We start from the raw sequence: 19,019 nt of genomic DNA on the forward strand, positions 1-19,019 counted from the left end.
CTCTGGGAGTAGGATTTTGGATTAAATTCTTAAGGCCATAGCAAGAAGGAGGAGATGAAAACATCAGCAAGCACAATTCAAGAATGAACTTTCTACATAAAGTGGGTTATTCCAGATATATTTTACTGTTTATAAGGAGAAAGTACATTGTCAGACTAGGACTGACTATGGCATTTACATTGTATGAACAAGGTTAGGCCATTGGCTATCTATAGATAGATACCCAACCCCAATGTCTTAGAGACCAAGATCAACAACTTATAAAAGCCACTGTTCAGCAGAAGCCAGAACTTCTGCTAAAAAAAATGACAAAATTTAGCAATACAAGACATGTTATGAGAAGGCCATAAGCATGGATTTTTCACAGTAGTCAGGGCTTTATTTCCAAGAGGAAATGGCTAATTTCTGTATTCCACTGGGAATGCTGTATGTCCACTATCAGTACAGCCTAAAAGGCAGAAATTAATTTGTTAATGGATTAGACATTTACAGAAAGACTGTTTAAAGAGGCTGGACTGCTCTAGCCTGGTAAAGGCCAATTTCCCACAGGGACATGTTTGCAATAGCACTTGAGAAAAAAATCTCTCCCTGAAGTCCCAGAGGTACTTACTGAAATCCAGAATAGCAGGAAAGTCTACATTGTAGGAAAGTCTCCATTACGTTCCTAATATTTCACTCAGAGGCCCTCTAATACCTGTCTGCATCTGTTTATTTTTCCCTTCTTTCAGGGCCTTTTATCTGATACTATAGAATTTCACTGATCCTAAGCTGCAATTCTTAAGTTTGATTTTGGCACTTGGAGTAGGCATTTTTGAGGTCTCACTTTTGTTCTGTTGATTCTTCTGATATTTCTTTCTATTTGCAAGCAGTACTCTCAGTGTAACAGCTAACCATGCCTAAGAGTTCAGGTTGAAAAGGATGACTCTTCTCCTTCTGACTTTCCTTTCCACTTCCCATGCCAAATCCCCTCCTACCTGGGGCAGTGGTACAAGGCCTCAGTCCAGAACATTCTCTCTCATTTAAGATCTAACTCTGAGTGCAACCTATTTTCCACTAATGAAGACCTCTACACACTCAGTGTGTTGAGTGTGTAAATTCCACACCTGCGGGTGTGGCAGGTGCCCACGCAGAACGTGTGCTGCCCTCTTGGCTGCTCCTTGCAGGGGGCAGAGCAGGATAAAACCATACTTGGCAATGTTAAGCAACTGTTTGGACTTTGCACACCTGATTTGAAATGAAGATAACTTCTACTTGGAAGAGGAAACTAAATGTAAGTAGTTGGTAGGCCTAATCAGAGCAGGAGCAGGTCACCCTGCGGTAAGATTCAGCTAATGGTTTAAATGAATATAAAAATCTGTGATGCCAGACTGAACCATAGCAGTGTGTCAGAGCACTTTTCACATGTGGGAACATGAAGAAGCAGTATTGTACACATACATAGATATATACATATAAGTAACCATATATTTATATATGTATGTAGAGTTATATGCATTATCATTATTTTAAAATTATCTTATTCTGGCAGAACATTGCTGGGTATAAAACATGGAATTCTGTGTGTTCCTACTTTGCAGCCTTCACAGTTGTATCTGAATGCTGAGTGAAACCACGTAATTTTCAAAGCAATTCATTAAAGTGGGGTGTGACTGAGGCAAACAGATAAGTCCTAATTTTTTTGATGTTGGTGTGCAATATGGAGTAAATCATCTGTGCTCAGTGGAACTGCACCTACATAACCTTTCTCAGGAACAGACTGATTTGTGGGTAGTGCTTGTATACTGCGAGTGTTGTTGAATTTTGAGTGCTACTTTTCTACACATACTTAGTATTAATAGAAGCAGTTTGAGGGTATAAACAGCCTCAGGCATTTATATGCTGATGCTGTAGGTTCATAAGGCACCAGCATTATGGCATGAAACTCAAAAGGTTCATGGGAGGGGAACAAGTAAGAGGTTCAGGTTTTGAAGCCATGGACACTCAGGATGGCCAGTGCAATCAGAATATTGTCTTGTTAACAAGAAGGCAGCACTCAAACAACATAACATCGCCTTGCTGTCTTAAGCAAGATTCTCACAAAACTAAAGGTATAGTTGTGCTGCAATTAATACCAATGTTTCTGAAGCTGAAATATGAATTGCCATCACTGCAATCACCAGAGACGAAGAAAATGTGTAGAAATTAAATTGTAACAGTAATATATCCGCCTAAGCTACTGCTTTGGCTAGATGAGCCAGATTAGCTCATGACAGATGAGCTTCATGAACATTTCATTGCCAAGGAACCCTGTCAAAATATTGGTGATTTCTCTGAATCTGTTCAACATCATGGAGATGTCAAACGAAATCTGAAAGGACATTATTTTTCAGGAAGAACAAAAACAATGAAAGCATACGAAGAAAATGAGCTGAGTTTCTTCCCCTACATGTTGCTTTGGTTTCAGGAAATGCTGTCCTTGCAAATAGTTGGGCACAAACCCTGAAACCCTTTAGTCCCATAGATACTGGTGAATTGTAGAAAGTATTGAATGTCCTCAAAGAATAGATCTCCCTGTTTCAGTAACCAGATTTTCAAACAGACAATGTATTTTCACTGAGGTGCAGGGACTGTGTAATCTCAGCACATAACAATTTAATCAAGATTTACACCATTGACACTGGTTCTGCCATACCCCCATCCTTCTTGGTCACAGTTGTACAGTGCTTGATGCATCAGTGTCTGGCCACTGAGCTTGTGGTTCTTATGCTGAAAAATTATCTCAATCATAAGTTGGAAGTACCCTTTGATGAATATGGAACATGATACAAAATGGTAAGTGATAAAAGTAATTAAATTTTTTTCATGGCTTGTTGCTTGCAGAAACTATGACATACTGTTTACATTAATTAAAGGTAGAATTCCATGTAGGACAGTGGAAATTTCAGCTATAAATTTCAATAGATTTGCCCCCTTTGTCACGGGACTATCCCCTTCAAAGTAAGAAATAAAAGTTTCTCTGATACATCTGGTTTTCTCAAGCACCAAGAACCAGGTTATCAAACAGATAAACAGAAAAACTGAGCACCCTCCTTCCTCCCAAAAAAACTTTAGCAAAAAAACTTCCTCTCCTTGAGCTTTCATTATGTGACTTGTTTTATAAGGAGATGAAAATACTTGCATGATTTTTATATGCCTTTACTAGAGGAAAATTTATATTAAAAATCACAATTGCATGGATTCTGAGGGGTGAAGTCTTAAGCAAGCAATCTTTTCCTTAAGTTTTATCATTTTTACCACCACTGCCTGGATGCTGAGCTAAACAACTGTGTTACTGTCACTTACGAAAAAATTTAAATTATTTTAAATTTTTTTTTGTTTTGTTTTGGATGACTGTCCCCATCTCTGAAGATTTCCCTTGCCAGTCATTCATTAAAGAGTCTGTAACCAACACAGTGAAAAGACAAGGTAAAAAGCATCACGAACGTCTTTTCCCATACCATTCTTCCTGTGTGTTTGCTGCCTCTGGCCTCAAACTGTACAAATGAAAGCTTGTTTGATTTATGTCAAAAACTATATATAAAATATCACACGGGATCCACAGAGAAACCGAGTCACTCTGGGCTTTAGTTTCAATATCCATTGAGGAATAACTGACTACAGCCTTGGAGTACATAGAACTGATCAAAGCACTTGCTTCCTCACAAGCAAAGAGAAAACCACTGTAGATTTCCTGTTTCATGCTTCACTGCCAAAACACAATGAAAAAAGTTCTAGATGAGCATGTGAATTATTCTAAAACATTGCTCAATCAAATCTGATGGTTATGTGCATTTGAGAAACTCATCATTGGAAATGTCAAGTCACTGACAGCAGTGTCCTGAGGTGTGATATATATTTGTGATAATTATTTGCTTTTTAAAGTTATGCATCATCTGCATCAAACCAGGATTTTTCTTAAGTGTGCCTGAAATGTAGAGATGTCAGTGCCAGTTGTGTTATTCAGATCTGGGTTTTAAACACCCTGTGCCAGGAAAACACAGAGTCATTATATGACTACAATGCCATTTTTAAGCTATTCTGAGTTATTTTTCACTATTCCCTTAAAACTGTATGTGGTGTGGCTGATGGAGAATGATTACTAACATTAATAGTAGCTGAAGTGACTTCCATGCAGTATATGCAGCATGATGCATTAAGGAAAATAACTTAGCAATAATTGTTATTCTTACTTCAGTATTAGCAAATGATACTTTTGGGATTTATCTTAATTCAGTATTCAGCTCTCTTCTGTGGCTTTTAGAGGCCTCTTCTCTGGTCATTTCAAAACTTCTTTGAATGAAACTGAAGGCAGTTGGCTCTGTTGTTGGATAAGTTCTGCTAACGTAGGAGGGCTGTCTCCTGAGTGCTAAAAAGACCATTTGCAAATCTTCAGCATCTCTTCCTTGACAGCAAAAGTTACTATGCAGAATGGTTTAGATGATGCTGAAATGAAATTTTATAGGAGATCCACAATATTCCAAGAGGAGGCATTGTAGGGAATGGCAGTGACTTGAGGGGACCTGATAGCAACTTTCCCACCTTTTATTTCTGGAAAGTGACTCTGTAATAAGCACCGCACCAGTGTCTGAACTCAATACTTTTTCTTATCAGGAAAGAAATTCTGTGAGGAGGTGATTTGAGTTTTTGACTGTAGACAATCTGGCAGCTACCTTACTCCTGCTATTTTGTGACAGAAAATCTTATAAGAAAATGGCCCAGATGAACAAAATTATCAGGGCTCTTGCAGATATTCTGATTTCTGCCATGATCGGCAAGAAGTACCACAGGAGATGGATCAGGAATCTTAGCTGTAGGGGAGCTTAGAGCTATTCTAGTTCAATCAGATTTCACAATTTGCTCTAATGAAGAGTGCTGGCAGAAGTTCAAAGCTACTCCAGGTCTCGACTCTCCCTCCACATTACTATAAAAATGTCTGTAGAAGTGTTAACTGCAGAGGAGCCAAAAGTTGTTTTGGTTCCAGTCTTTCCCAGCAGGAGTAACTGAGAAAATAGAGTAGGAGTGCTAGTTCTGCTCACAGCTCCCTCAGCCTCCTGCAGAACACCAGAGACATTGCGGGGAACACGGCAAAGTGTGCCCAATGCTGTCACCCCTCACAGCTCCTGCCGCCTCAACCACGCCCTGCAAACACCATCAATACAGATGTACTGGCTCAGTAACTCCAGAACTCTTTGGAATTAGCATCAGCCTCCACAGCTGATAACCTAAAGTCTGTTTGCAAGCAGAAGGTATCAGGAGGATGGCTGTGTTCAGCCAGCATTGATTTCTTTGGCCTTTTGTCTGTGTCTGCTTTCTGTCTCCTTTGGAGGTGGCTACTGTTACTACAAGTAGCACGAATCACGTCTCTGTTAAAAAACAGAGCTCCAATTGTCTTACATAACCTCTGGTAACTGCATGTCTAATAATAGCAAGCCATTCCCAGGTAGGGATTCTGTGTCCCAGACCCAGACACATCCACATGCGCACACACACATACTCCTATTACTTTCTGTGCCTTGTTTCTGGTAAGGAGTGAGTTTTTCACATGCAGTATGACAGTTCTGAGCTGCAGGACATGGCAGCTATTATTTTAAAATGCCATTTTCACTTACTGCCTTGAGAAGCCAGTCTGGTATGTGCAATTTGCTTCTCAGGCCAAGCAGCAAGAAGGAGTGAAAAAAAAAGCCCAACAGTTCTGTTTGGTTTTGAGAGAACATTGAATGGTGAAGGCTATGATTGGATCCTGTCCTAAAAGCTTGAGCCTTTCTAGGTGTTAACTCTCCTTCTGTCTCTTAGGGAAGGCCCAAATTTTAATAAAGTACTTCTCATAGTTCTCAGAAACCCTTGTTTTTACACCTCTTGGTTTCCCCCTTGGAAAAGTAAATGACAATATGCAACTCCCTCATTACTTGAAGGCTAATAGATAATGCTGCAAATCAATAATGAGGTCTTCAGATAAAACTTCTCTATGAATTGAAAATACTATTCTTTTCATAATCCGTGAGTGGTCTAGAGACAGAAGGAGTTTCTGAAGATTACTCTGGTGTCACAAGGTTCTGAACTGTCATTCAGTAGGAGGTCATCCTTGCATGACTATCTACAACTAAATCATATAACTGAGCACTGTCCAGACATTTCCTGAACTCTGACGGGATTGGTGTCGGACCACTTCCCTCGGGAGCCCCTTTGCAAATTGAGTGGTTCTGGACTATTTCACAAGGTTTGCCAAAGAAACCAGTTCCTTCTGACCTCTCTTATCATCAGTCACCATTTCTGGGCATCTAAACCTGAATTATATGCTATTACCAACGTAAGAGCGAGATTTCAGTCATCCCAAACTCCTGTATTCGCTCATTTTAAGAGATGTCTTGGAGCCAGGGATTTAGAAAGTCAGTTCACTTCTGAATTTGTTCAGCTTTGAGAGTTCAGTTTAGGTTCATCTTTTTACACTGTGTGAATAGAGCACATGTGTGAAGAAACAGCAAAAAACGTAGGTGACATAATAAAAAATGTTCTTTGGCTTTTATTGATAAATCTATTATCTTTCTTAGTTCAGATAATCTTTCTTGAAAGTTTGTTGAGAGTACTTGAAAACATCAAAACTCAGTGATCAGATGTTCAGACTCTGGTTCTATGCCTACCTCTGACCAAGGCATGTCATACTGCATGCCCGGCAGTATCTTTGGAGAAATCCTACTTTCTGTTTTCTCGGGATCTATGGACAACAACTGACAATTTGGTATTGTTATTATAGGATCAAGTGTCTTATTTCTTATGAATCCCTGTGTCTACAAATCACCTTGTAGTAAAGTCAGACCTAAACTAAACCTCGACTGTGTTTGAACTCACAAAGTGACTGCTCTGGCCAACAACTGCAGATCGACTTTCATGGCTGCCCTCCCACTAAGTTAGTCTACAATACTCATCTGATCTCCCACAGATTTCTGTGGGTGCAATGGGGAAAAAAATTGGACTGATACTTGTATTTATTATCAAATAAAAGCCTACAGTTCAGTAGCAATAAGACTGTAGTGAAAAGTCCAAAGACCTGAGCAAGTGAAAAAAAACTAAATCAAACAAGAAACCTACTGAGTTGTAAACTGTAGTTTATCAGTATCATGCAGTCATGAGCTGACTGTGTTACTGCCCTAGGGTAAGAAGTTCTTACCTTCTCTGTAGGAAGTCAAATTAATTTGCCTTCACTATCTAGTAATCCCTTTGTCAAGCAGTAAGAAATTCAGATATTGGCCCCTCTGTGTTACAGTGCATTCTTTGGAAAGTTGAAAGAGAGAAATGAATGGAAACCGTAGAACATGCATCAGATGCTGAACTTGCAGCATTCTTGCTAGAAGAGCAGTATTAATATTTTAATTGGTGATTATAACACCATGTCCCAGATTCCAGCTAAGCATTTGAGAACACAATGGATCTTGTGCAGTCAGGCTATTTTTATTAGGACTGAAACTCCAGTAGGAAACAATTTAACTGCTTACCCAGTAAAGGGTTAAGCAAAAGTTAGACTCAGGTTTCCAAAGTTCCATCTGAACTGGCTTCAAGAAGACATGAAACATCTATGCATCTGGAAAATGGAACTTGCAATTGACTTTTCTTACCATCTGCTCTCAAGAACATTTTCTGCTTGGGAGTTGCATAAGCAATGAAAAAAAAGCACACAAACAACTTCCTGTACCATGTTTTCGGTCACTTGTAATGACGCAGTACAAAGCAAACCAGCTAAATATGCACAACTGTTCCTCACTCCAGATGACAAGATGTATTATATAAGAGCAATGCCTGACAGAAAGACACTTATTTCAAGATATTGCAACACAAAGAGCACCCAAGGGGAGATATTCACTACATGTGAGAATTGGGGGCAAGAGCCAGGGAGAGTTTTGCCTCCATCTCAAAAGGCCAAGAGTAGTTCAGAAAAATCAAAAAGCAGACATTTTTCAGTTTACAAAGTAAAATGACAGAACTTGTTGGGCCTCTTTCTGTAAAGGGGAGTTTAACTTGTAATGAATGGATTTTTTTGTTATTTAATGTCACTTTAATGCATTTTAGATTCAAAATTATTCTTATTCCAAAAGCTTTCAAAAACATAATTTGTTTAGACTCACTTTGTTTGTCTGTTGGGAAGCCACGGCCTGATTTAATCTTGTATTGTGGCATAAATAAAACAATATCCCCAGGAATTAAGAGCAGTTTAATCAGAATAAAAATATCTACCTCTCCAAATGAGTCCCAAGCTTTTAAAACTGTGCATGTATGTATGTGTTGGCCTTTCTCTTTCCAGTGACTGCACTAATGGAATTGGATGGAGACATATGGGGAAATCCCAGTATCTGCGCTAATGCAGTGAACTGCTGAAGAGGGGCTCTAGCCTTGACTGAAGCAGGGTGTGCAGCTAAAGGAGGTAGTTTGCCTCCACTTGGGGGTGTTTCTGAAACTGAAGTCAAGATGAGTTTCCTCACCAATGAACAGACTCAGCTCAGTCGTCAGTGTAGATCTGACCTGGTTTGGGCATGGACACATGATCACGTTACTGTTGAATTAGCCTGAGTTTGTGTTGCTGCAGGAGAGCAGACGATACCTAATCCAGCCTGAAGTCACAGTGGCGCAGACAGGTGACACTTGATCTGACATCCAGCCTGCCACATAAAGATAATCCATTTATTCTGAAAACATTCAAATCAGTGTGTGAATTTATCCTAGACCAACATTTTCTGTTACACAACTATAGTGGTTTTGATATGGTTTTATGACCGAGTTCCACTATGCAGTCAACCTACAGCTTCAGAAACTGATTTTGCATAGAAACAACCAAATCTATCAATCTACAGGGCAAATCTGGGGATGCAAACAGCTTCAGGGGAGACAAAATCCCCCAACTAGGAAGCACGTTGTCTGTGTAAAGACTAGCCATGGAAGAATAAAGGACTTCACTTCCAAATCAGTATCTATTGCTTTTCCTGGGCCAAGAGGACTTAGACCACCAAATTTTCTTCCTGCCTTCAAAATGCAGTGGTTTTATTGTTAATATATGGTTTCCCTAGATAATGAACACTGTAGTCTAGAATCTGCAAGATTAGATAATTCTCAGGAGACTAGTCTGTCTCCAAGAAAATATCTCAGCCTGTGGCAACAAATTCTCAGGTTTATGAAAACTTCCATGATTTCAACTGAATTAAGGAGATGCACAGTTCATACTAGTCACCTCTGCATGGGAGGGAACATCAATATGTTTTCTGTGTCTGCTGTTCATTAACAGCAAAACCTGCATATCCTCTTTACTACAGCATTCTTTCCTTCCTGCCTAGCCCCCTTCCTGACTCTAATGCCTTACACCTCCATCCATCAGAAGGACAGCATATAAAATTTTGTTCATAATTACATCGGCAAGTCTCCTCTGGTTTTCATGGAAGTTACATCCTCATAAATGAGAGCAGAATTTGGCCCTCTGTCTTTTCAAAAGGAAGACTAACGATCAAATAATTTTCTCACATCTCTGTTTGCACTTTCACAGTCTGGTCACATTGATTTGTGTCCTATAAGTAGACATTTCCTTTGTTGGTTACAAATCAATGTTATAGACCTAGCCTGCCTGCACATTTTTCTCTTCCCTCTTACAGTGAGAAAAACAAAGTGCAGCTTCAATTCCTCTTGCTTTATAAATGTGAACTTCCTTGATGAAGCATGAGAGAAAAGCAGATAAAATTCCAGCTCTCCCTCAAAAAACAGGAAACGTCTGTGCTTAAATTTCTAATTACCAAGATGCTTTATGGTATGATAAACACCTTTATCATTCCAGTCCTGCCACTGCTTTGTTAACCTAGCTATAATCCTCTCTTTCAGATATCACAAGACTTCCCAGGGTAGCCCACTGTGATATCACAGACAGCTATGACTTCATGGCATGAGTAAGGAAAAAAGAGGCAAAGGTTTTAATCTGCAGCAGCACTGAGCTGCCACACAAATCTCCAGGAAAGGACGGAAAAGAAAAGGGTTTGCAATTGGTGCCTGAGAGGCAATGAGATTTTTGACTGCAGTGTGAAAATACAACAGTGAAGATAGATGGGTATTTCACTGCAAATGGATACACGTGATAATAGAAAAGGAGTAGCAAGGAACAGAGCCATCAATCATATCAAGTAAAAGAAGGTATAGGTGTAAATGTGGAACGTATCAGTTTGATTTTCATTTATTAAAAGAGAAATAATAAAGTTAAAAAAGAAGAGTCAAAGCAGCCTCAACTCAATCTCATTAATTGTAATGCTATGAAGAAGTTTAGCAAGTGACAGTTCCACCAATTTGATGGAAAACTCGTGACTGCCAAAATGAAAATAGAAATTGTTTAGAGCTGTCAACAACAACAACCACCACCATCATCACCACTACCACTAATAATAATAATAGTAGTAGTAGTAATAACAACAACAACAATAATAATGATAATAATAATAATAGAATGTGAGATCAAAAAGTAAAAGAAAAATTTTATATATATGAACACAGATGCCATCACCATCAAAGAACATCCTCACAAGTTAAAAGGGAATTCTATTTATTTTAAAGAACAGCATTAGGAATCAAAAAATCTGGGTCCTACTCACACCTCTTCTGGGGAATCTATGCTTGGCCTTGAGAAAGATATTTCTGTGCTCTGTGCTTCAGTTTCTAAGACCAATCAAGATAATAATAGATCAACTTCTCATGCATCTTAATTTATGGGTGTTGAGCAAACACTTTAAGTTTTTTATGTAGAAACCATTAAATGGCAGGAAAGACAAAAAGGAATGTGAAGATTTGGGGAACATTCGAAAAAGAAATTCCGCAACTCAGTCACCTCCTCAAATCACAGGAAGAGAACAAATAAGGTCCTTTTTAGCATTTTATTTCCAAAGGAAGAGTTAAGCTTCCCAGCCAAATGGGCACAGAACTTGCCCTTGCAAACATAATAATCTAAATGGTGAGAGGGAGCCCTGGCTGGCTGCAGCCTTACAATGCTGTGTACATTCCCTGCGAGATAACACCACACTGCTGGCCTGATGGGAAGGGAGATGAGGAGTTACGACTACTTGTAGAGTTGTTTATTCACACAGACTCTTGACACACAGTTCAGGCAAGAAACCACATTGCTCTAAGACTTTGGGCACCAACCATTTGGTCTCTCTGTTCCACCAATCCACAGCCTCAGGCACCAACCTGTTTTGCTTGTGTTTAAAATAGGCCTGGCTTTCTAAAAATTTTGAGTTTTGTGATAGCAGATATGGTAGAATAGGCCTTGATGGAGTGAACTAGGCATTAGAAAGAAAGAGAGATACAAAATAAGAACACTAAAATGAAGACAATTATAGAGGCAAAACAATTATTCTGATTTGATATAACTTTGATACAACTTTGATACAACTTTTCCAAACTTTTATTTAGACATAAATGACAAATAGAAAATACTAAGATGCCACAAATCAGACCTGCAGAATCAGATATAACCATCAGTGTTTGCTGCAACTTCTGTCTCTAGTAAAAGTTAAGAGAACTCAGAAAACAGAACAGCTAAAACCAATTGACTGACTAGGAATATATCTACGAAAACCCCTAAGCAGTGATGTGTTACCAACCCAAAAAGACTAGCACAGCCATGCTCAGCTACAGGACAGAGAGAACTCAATATGCATTTCAACACAAATGTATTTATAGCAGCTTGTTTACAGCTCATGGTGCCTTCCACTGTATTCTGCATATTTTTCTTATCTTGCACTATCAAAGTTACCAGACAGTGGAGAGGTATGCATCTTTTTCTTATCTTATCCTGAACAGGATTCACTAGCAAGGACATAAATTCTGTCTTTTCAATACCAAGCTACAATTAGCACAGAGGTCAGGACACTGCAGTGAGCACAAAGGTCACAAGTAGTGCTGCTGCCCAGAGCTAAACATGAACCCAAAGCACTCTGGGTATATGAAAGTGCTAAAGTTTTTTTTATATGTGCATATATGCATGTCAGGGGTAAATATTTAAGGAATGAGCAACATGATAACAAAGAAACACCCCTACATCTGTAAGCATAACAAAGATCAAAATATGCAACTGACAGGTGGACAAAGTAGGTTTACCTGGTGGAGAGCACTGGAGAGAAATGAAGCCTTGCCTTTTACATTTTACACATTTTAAGAAGCTGATCAGATTATTTGTTTACTTTAACCTGACATCCACTCTTTTAACAGGAAGTGCCAAAGCAAAATTTGTACTGGAATACAAACACCTTCAAAATTCCAGAGTATCTCAACATGGCATTTCTTTTTGGTTCTTTCTATATAGTTGTATATATAAACATCAGAAGTGAAATATTTAGGCTCAAGTCACCCAAAGACTGGGAAGTGCTCACACTGAGTGTGCATGTTACTTTAAAACCTAGTCTCATGAAGATTTTTTACTGGCATGAAAATTTTCAGAGAAGGCTTGGATAGACTTAGCTAGCTAAAGGTAACTGCCAGCATTTCCTACACATTGGAGCAAGCAGCCTCAGAAATCCTGGCCCCACAGGACTGGCTCCAAAATCAGGTGGAACCGAACTGTTAACTGAAGTATTTGAAACACACCAGCCCTGAGAGGATTATACTGAGCTTTTTGACAGCTACACTTGAGGAAAAAGAGGGAGGAAAGGGGCTGAAGGAGCCTGAAAGGAAAATGAACAATTCAGATCAGTGGAACAGGCCTGGAGGCTTCTAAAGAGAATCTTTTAAAGAACCACAGACAATGGCCACAGTCTAGACTGAACACAGAGAAAAGTCAAGACAAATCATCACCATTAAAAGCTAAGTAATCACATTACATAACAGCAAGATACAGCAATAGTCTCTCTGTCTCTGCTCTGAGGTGAAAGCACCTGGAATGTGACATTTGTTTCTGGGCACCTCCTCATCAGTGTGATTGGAGACAGTTCAGAGAAGAGCCTCATAAGCAACCAGTGTGTGGAAAAACTGAGCTATTAGGGAAAGAAATTAAGAGCTACATCTCCAATAGCCTGGTTACATGCCAGTGACTATCAGATGAGGGCAAAGGGATGAAAACAAGCTGCATATAATTGAAAGGTGTGAATGACAAACTAAAAAAAAAAAAAAAAAAAAAAAGAAGGTATATGGAAAAAATTAAGACTAGTAACATGAAGCTGAAATTCCAAGGAGAAAAATATTATAAATCTGAAAAATAGTCTCCTTAGGGAAGGAACTGAAGTTTGTGTATTTAAAACCGACCTAGACAAAACACACTAGACATGCAATGCACAAATCCTTCATTGGCCCTGGGGAGATGGGCTGAGCAGGTTTTGATTGTTTTTCCAGTTTGATGATGATGACTCCAAGGTACACTGTTTTTCTGGTCTAAAAACCATCCATAAAAATATGGAAACTCATGAAACACATTTTGGTAGGTTAGAAGATGATTAACCAGAAGGAGACTTAATTCATGTTCATTGGATAAGCCTGTGAATTAGGCAGAGTTGTATATGAAGAAAGAAGTAAAACAGCGAGGAGTAAAACCTACCACACTGAGGAAATGGCTTTTAGCATCAGGTTCCCAAAGAGGAATAGCCACACATGGTGGATTATCCAATGCATAAAAACAGAGCATTATATATGGATCAGGTAACAAGATGTGATAATGGAGCTGGGGAAATTACTTTAAAGCATATGTGACCTCCTGAAGTATGAGTTGGCTAGTCTGCGGAAAGGCTAAATGCTTGTGTCAAAAATCCAGAAACCTGAGTGTGCAAAAAAGGAGCTTGTGTCTCAAGAAAGTATCCTAAGAAAGTAAACAACAGACAGAGTGAACTTTGCACTCCTTCATACTATTGACCCATGGATATAAGCCTATAAAAGAAAAAAATAACACTCCACTTACCTGAGTATTGAAACACTGCAAAAAGCTGCACACACAAACAGAAAGTATGACAGAGACATGCAGGGGATGGCAGTGAAGGGAGTGCAAGTGTCTGGACACAGAGAGATGTAACATTGCTGTTGCTTACTATCCGTAACCTCCCCAGCAGCAAGGAGTGCAGACAGGAAAACCACCAGCTAAACCCAAGACATCAAAGTTACTACATCAAATAAATCAGATCCTGACTGATTTTTCCCTGCGTTGGAAATAATCCTTAGGTTTTTTTAAACTGGAAAGTAAAGACCTTATGGGTGAGAAGCAAGGGGAAAGTAGAGACAAAGAAATAAACTTTTTATTGACAGTTTTCAGCAAGAAGAACAGTCTGTCTTTGCGGCAGTCCTGTTATCAAAAAGAAAATTAGGTTAGTGATATCTTCATTTGAGTGGCGTCTGGTTTTATATTTTCTGGAAGCAAGGGGAAAAAAGACAACCTTCTTTGAGCCAGAGACACTAAGTGATTTAACTCCTCTCTGGCCTTACATAGGAGGGCCTACTTCAGATTTTATGCTGCCATGTAGTCCTGACAAGGCAGCACCTTCCTGACACTGCAGCATCTTCCTGACACTTCACTCAGCCCAAGGTCTCACGAGTACAGCGCTGCTGACTGTTGGTTCCTCCCATGGTGTGAAGGGAGAGCATCTCACAAAGTTTCAGGTGACACTATACAAAGATCACATTGGCATCTGAGTTAAACTTCTGCTAACTCTCCTCACTGGTCAAGACATCCAGAAAACTTTCCCTTTGCTCTACTTTCAGGGGCCCAAATCCAAATTCAACACTAGGATACATTTATGATGAAGTTAAGCTGGTTGTACCAGCAATGGTGCTTCCTGCACAAAATGGTAAACATAAATGCAGTACTGATTGCATTGCAAATCATACCCCAAGGCTGAAGGTCCAATGAAACAGTGATTCAGAAGCAATATCAGATAAGGTATTCTCATTACTATCCAGGCCATTGCTTGGGTAAAAAATGACTAAAAAATTACTCCCCGATCCCTCCAAAAATTCACGATTTAAAGAAAGATCGGTGATCACGGTTTCTAGCTTGACTCTACAAACATCTGTGCTGAATGGGAGAGTTGTACAATATGTTGGCAAATCTGAGCAGCCAAAGAGGGAAATTTATTCAACTCTGAAGCCCATGTATTGACCAACCACAGCCTATGCTCTTATTAGCTTTCTGCAGGTCCCTGATAAGAGGATAATAGTAACCTGTCCATCTGCAGAGCCAAATATAGGTTCTTTTAAAGAACAGAAGGAATTCCTGCTGAGCCTGAAAGAAGACAAACCCACCATGCATCTGCCTAGCGCTGAGGAGTCTTGTGACAAAGGTGGCTGCGGGCTGGGTGTTTATTTTCCGGCTGATGTGCACGGATAACCTGACCTCTACACTTACAAGATTCCTGTAGTAATTCATGACCTACCCCAGCTTCCAAAGGGCCACCATCCTGAAGCCCCATGTATGTCACAGAGGACCTTCCAAGCAGCTGACAGACACTTCCAACATCATTCTGGCTAGGAAAACACTTAAATATGAGGATGAAATACAGTGTTGCTCACTCCCCTAAGTGCAAGCTAATTTTAGAGTTCATCGTGTGAGTCCTTATCGAGGGGATGTTTTAATTACCTTCAGCCTGTCCAAACCAGCATTCCTACCCCTATGTGTATGCTGGTATGACTGACAGTTGAGAGCTTTTCTAAACACCAAGCATAACACTGCAGTCACTAGCGACTCAAACTGCCAGAGTGGTGTGATTTTTATCACTTTGACAATACTTATGACAACTTTCTTTAAGTGTATAGGGATTGTTAAAGTTTACTAAGATTTATAAAATAAGCCTACCTAGAGGTTTCATGTGTGTATGCAAATGTTGCCTAAAATCATATACTAGGAACAGTCTGACTTTGCCTCATACCAACATTAAAAAAAAGCCTCTCAGCTCACAGAAACAATCTTGGCTCTCCTCTCCTCAGTTTACATAGCCTTCCACCCAAGCCTGGGAAAATAGATAGGGCTCTGCCGCCCAGGAAAACAATATTGGACTTTCCCCAAGGAAGGGTGCACCACTATAACCAGTGAGACAAGGCATGGAAGAGAATCAATGGCAGAGCTAATCAGACTAATTCAGATGTTAAGAAGGCAACCAAACCCCATAAAGTCCCTCAAAGGTCAAAAAGCATCTCTGAGATTATGCCTGAGAATGACCTAGAAGTCAGTATTATCCAAAGAGCACAAAAATATTAAATTCTATGCAAGCAAGCACTTGCTTTATATATGAGCTGAAGTTTTCAAACCATCCCCCACAGGGATAATCATAGTAGGATCCACAATAAGAACGATCTCATTATGATACCTCCCAAATACTAATGCAAACAACACCATGCTTCTATATTCAGAAAGCATCTACATCTCTGACAAGTTTAAGATTTCTCAGACCAGAGCAATAAGAGACAGTCAAATGCAAGTAGATCTTAATTTCAAAATACAGGTATCTTGACATCCAAAAGGTGCAAAGAATTTTTTTTTTCTGGCTCAGAATGTATTAGGTACTAGAAACCTAATCTCTATTTTATGTCTGACTCAGCTCCTGCTAAAATAAGAAATGCTGGTGGACTCAAATGGGAGTCTAGGACATTTTAAAAAAATGTTAGCCCTTACTGGGCTTGGCTGGACATGATACATAAAGATGATTTTTGAGGCAGAAGCAATGAGCGTGGCTCCACCCAACACAAGCTGTGGTTCGGCTACAACAGTCCCTTCAGCAGAGATCTGCAGACCCTCCCCTGTGTACCTGACTGTCTGCATATTGCCAGGGTAGGTGCACCTACTGCTGGTGTAACAGATGTTAAAGCAGGCAAACCTGACTCCCAGAGTAGAGGGATTAATGGGGCATTAACATCAAGGCCGCAGCAGTCGTGGCCATTTAAATGCTAGCAGCTTTAAGTAAGTATGCAGAAATCTCGAGTTTACCGTGTGAGCCACTAGCACTTAATTATAGAACATTTGGGGCCAAAACTTGCCCCAGGGTATGTATGAAGTCATCTCAACAATGCTAATGGAAATCCATGTGCTATATATTAGAAAAACAACTGGTTCTAAATAGGGTTAACTTAAAGGTTGTCTTTTAGTGAACACACTTTTATTATTTACATTTACACAAACAAATCATATGACAGTTGCCAGGATTCATCAGCTGGGCTTCAGTTTACATTCCCACAAAATCAATTAAAGAAAAGCTTGGTTTTAAAGCCTAGCAGATTGAATTAATGTTCTGTTAAATCTGACAGATTTTGTCCATGGTTCTTTATTGACCCTTGTACTTTTTTGACAGCCTTGTGATGCACCTTTTCCCAGCCAAAGTGTATTTCATGGTCTGGGGATGGTTTCTGACTGAGGCAAGAGTATTTTCACCTCCTCTTCACCTCCCAGAGCAGTATTTCAGGGCTCATCAAGAGGTGTGCCATTAAACCTAAAGCATGCTCATGGCTCCTCTCGCATTGCAGCAAACAGATCTGTCAGACTTCAAATCTACTGAGCAGCAGCAGGTAAACACAGCTTTTGTTTTAGCAGCTCAGTTACAGCTAAGTGAGCATCTGCCCTGGCTGTACACAATAAACCTTCTATTTCAGAAGAGTATAATTGTCATTGTATTCTCTTGTCCTTTGAAACTTCGAGCAGGAGGCTTCAGCCTGAGGGGCCACTGCAGTCTTTAGGACATTAAAACCCCCATATTCTTTGCCACTTACTATAATGTGCAATTGTAGATACCTGTGTAAATGAAAGGAATATATCCTACTATGGAAAGCCTCAAATGATCACTTGGCTTGGGATTCATCTACAAGAGGCAAAGCCATACAAGTTCAGTATTTTTACATGGCTGTGGTACTTGCTATGCGCTGTATATTGAGTAAAACTCTTTAGAGTTGCTTTAAAGATTTTCCTATTCTTGTTTACAGGTTAGGGGGCTCAAGAGAAGTGTCTTATCAGATGCTGCTTTTCAGTTCTAATGAAACTCCTTGCTAAGTGGGAGCTGAGCTGACTCCATTTGCCACTTCTCTTGTAAGAATTTCACTTACAGAAATTATGGGCCTGTTTTCTTACATGCAGCCCTTTGCTTCCTCCAAAAAAGACATCTATATCACAATTTCTTTAAGAAATGCGTCAGAACGTCTTTCTGGTTTAAGTCTCAAGGAATGGCATAGATGCAACTTTGCAAGCAAAACTGTGGTGAAATTCAGGACAGGAATGCAGCATGTATGTGTTCAGAACAGTCTTTCCGTGGTATGAAGACTGTAAAGTAAGTGGCAACTCATCCAAAATCTTAGAATGAGTAATTTGTGGCAATTTCATCTATGTGAAGTTATCTATAGCTTGTAGGGAACAAACACATATATGCTTTTGAGAAAAAATACCCAACCTATTGAATACACTGACATTGCATAGTAGATGCATAGGAGTTTAATGAAGTGTTTGGGGCCCATGCTAGCTTTGATTTGTAGGGCTCTAAGTCATCCAGCTCATGCTGATGTTACTGAATGCTGCTATGAATACAGAGAAGAATTTTTAAGACCATCTTGTTGTGTTACACTCACAACCCTCATTTTATTTTAATGCAAATTGTGTGTTTAATCTCTTTTGAAGGTTTCAAAGATCCTATCACCTCTATTTTTTTGCTTACAGAATCTCATGAGAGGATGCAGTATAAATGATACCCATTCATTCTATAGTGTTTCTTCCTTTTCCACACTTTCCTTTCTGCCTGTCCCTTTATCTGCCTTTTTGGTTCTCTCTTTACTCATTTCTAGTCAGCCCCATAGCCTGCCACTTGTTCTTCACTTCCACATATTTAGTTTGTAATACTCTGTAGTACACATATTTTTTCTGTTTCTCCTACTTACTTCTCCTGGCACCATCAATGTTCCATGCCATCACAGTACCTGGGCTTTAATTTGTGTGCTTACTTTTGTAGGATAGTAGGATGTACATTTAGGAGGATAACTCTCTTGTCTGACACCCTCACCTTTCATTAACTCTGGTTTCCTATCATCTTCAGTTCCTG

This window comes from Ammospiza caudacuta, chromosome 2 (genome assembly GCF_027887145.1).
Source record: "Ammospiza caudacuta isolate bAmmCau1 chromosome 2, bAmmCau1.pri, whole genome shotgun sequence".
In the NCBI taxonomy this organism is placed as follows: domain Eukaryota; kingdom Metazoa; phylum Chordata; class Aves; order Passeriformes; family Passerellidae; genus Ammospiza; species Ammospiza caudacuta.